General features: G+C 43.3%; 1 pseudogene; it reads left to right on the top strand.

Annotated features, from left to right (window-relative positions):
• Positions 1–362: 362 nt before the first annotated feature.
• LOC102873574 lies at positions 363–873 on the top strand (annotated as a pseudogene).
• Positions 874–2537: the final 1664 nt, after the last annotated feature.

The raw sequence follows: 2537 nt of genomic DNA, 5'->3' as shown, positions 1-2537 counted from the left end.
GTCTATCCCTTCTGAATTTAAAGACCATCTCAGGAACAGGTTTGATGCCTTGAAAACTAATAAAGAAGACCAGATGAGCTGTGGGAGGATATCAAGAATATCATCCATGGACATGGCAAAAGGTCATTACAAAGACAGGAAGAAGAAAAGACCAAGATGCATGTCAGAGGAGACTCAGGATATTGCACTAGAGTGCTGAGAAGACAAAGCCACGGGGAGAAATCAGATATTAAGGAGCTGGAGTGTGTGGGTGGAGGGGTGGAGGAGACAGCACATTTGTGTGTCTGTCATAGGGCTGCTTGGATGGTCAGTAGGGACGTAGTGCCTACTAAGACCTATGAGTGGAATCAAAGCCTCTGAAAATGGCAGATGATTTTTGGAGAAGAGGTGCAGGGGCCTCCACTACCTTCCCGATGCAGCGCTCATATTGTCCAAAAATGGCTCTGTGGTGCTCAAAGGCTGGACCTGTAAGATTGTTGAAATATCTAAGATTGGCAGGTGTGGCCATGCCAAGGTCCACCTAGTTGCTATTGACATCTTTACTGGGAAGAAACATGAAGATATCTACCCTTTCACTCATAATGTGGATGGCCCCAACATAAAAATGAACGGCTTCCAGCTGATTGGCAGGAGGATGGGCACCTATTACTGGACCTTTGCCTGAGGGAGATCTCGGCAGGGAGATTGAGCAGAAGTGTGACTGGAGAAGAGATCCTGATCACAGTACTGTCTGCTGTCTCGGATGCAATCAAGGCCATGGTGAAATATCTGACACCCCTCGTAAGGGTGGTCCTGGGGCCTGCAGAGGCCCCCTCTCCCAGCCTGGCCCAGCTCTGGCCCAGCTCCTGGCTGGATTCCCCCTTTACAATTTAGTTGATGTTTTCTTTCTGGTTCTCCCCCTAGTCTGTCGGGGACTCCTGCCCTTCACCTGCTCTTGGTCAGGAGCAAAAAATGACATTGGTGAAGCTGCCCTCCTCTTCTCCTCTCAAACTACAGCCCTGGTAGGGAGATGAGGAGGGTGCTGTTTGGGGTTTAGTTTGTTTATTAATTCACTCTGGGATCAGAACACTCCTCTGCCCTTCCCTGTCTATCCCTGGTCTGGTCTTCTTCTCTGTAGCCCTCTACCCTAAACAGTCCCCACAGACTGGGGACCAGTTCTTTCCCCTGCCTGTATTTCTCCATAAGCCACTTAAGACAGGGAGGGAAGAGGATGAGAGAAGAGGGGACCTGCCCCTCCTCAGGCATCCAGGAGGGCAATGCTCTCATCCCTCCTGCCTTTCCTGCAGGCCCTCTCTCTGACACTTTTGTTAAAATCAAACCAGAATAAAAAAGTTTCATATGGGGAGAAAAAGATGTTAAGAAGCTGAACAGATGATTTCAAAGGGCAGCATGGGAAGACAAAGCAAATATTACAATGAAATGTGCAGAGTTTGAGTTGGAAAATCAAAAGGGTGAACTTAGCATTTCTTAAGCTGAAGGAACTGAAGAACAAATTTAAAGCCTCAAGTTGCAGTACTTAAGGATGGTGAGGACAGAAAGTTGAATGACCCAGGAAGCATCAAAAGAAGATGGTAGGAGTACACAGAGTCACTATACCAGAAAGAATTGGCGGATACAAAAGAATTTTTTAATTTTTAAAAATTTATTTGTTTAGATTTTAATGAAAGGTTATAAAGAACTTGGATTCCATTCATTAATTGTTTCACATTTTCCTCTCTGTCCCCCAAACCCCCCCAGTTCACTTTTTTCTTCTGGAAAAAAAGTTCTTTCATTGTTATACAGTCCCCCACCCCCCGCCACTTTACTATGCAGCTCTTATTCTGCATTCTTGTCGTGCAAATAATACCTAATCATATATTCCTTTTATACAGTTCTTTCCCTTGTCTGTTTCAATTCTGTGTACATTGTTTAATTCTCTCTTTTCTGTTTCCCTACAACCCCCATTTCAAATAGCAAAATTTAACAGAGCAACAAACAACAAATATTGGAGAGGTTGTGGAGAAACTGGAATCCTTATTCACTCTTGGTGGGAGTGTAAAATGGTACAACAACTATGAAAGGCAGTATAGCGCTTTCTCAAAAAGTTGGAAATAGAAATACCATTTGACCCAACAATTCCACTACTAGGAATATATCCTAAAGAAACCAGAACTGCCACCCAAGCAGATATATGCACACCCATGTTTATTGCTGCTTTGTTCACAATAGCAAAGAGTTGGAAACAACCCAAGTACCCACCAACAAATGAATGGATAGAGAAGCTATGGTATATTCACACAATGAAATATTATGTACCACTGAAAAACAAAGAACTTATGAAATACTGTACAAGATGGTTGACAATGGAGGACATCGTGCTGAATGAAATATCTCAGTCACAAAAAGACAAATACTACATAAGATCACTGTTATAGAAGAATTTTATGAAACAACATATGATCAAGAGCCAGTGGTGATGAAGGAGGAAGTTCAAGTTGCTCTGAAGGAATTGGCAAAAAATAAGCCCCAAGGAATTGACAGCATACCGATTGGCATAT

Source organism: Elephantulus edwardii, unplaced genomic scaffold, assembly GCF_000299155.1.
Source record: "Elephantulus edwardii isolate Elephantulus edwardi_28Jun2011 unplaced genomic scaffold, EleEdw1.0 scaffold00024, whole genome shotgun sequence".
In the NCBI taxonomy this organism is placed as follows: domain Eukaryota; kingdom Metazoa; phylum Chordata; class Mammalia; order Macroscelidea; family Macroscelididae; genus Elephantulus; species Elephantulus edwardii.
The sequence above is the reverse complement of the archived record's forward strand: the minus strand, read 5'-3'. Positions and strand labels throughout refer to the sequence as shown.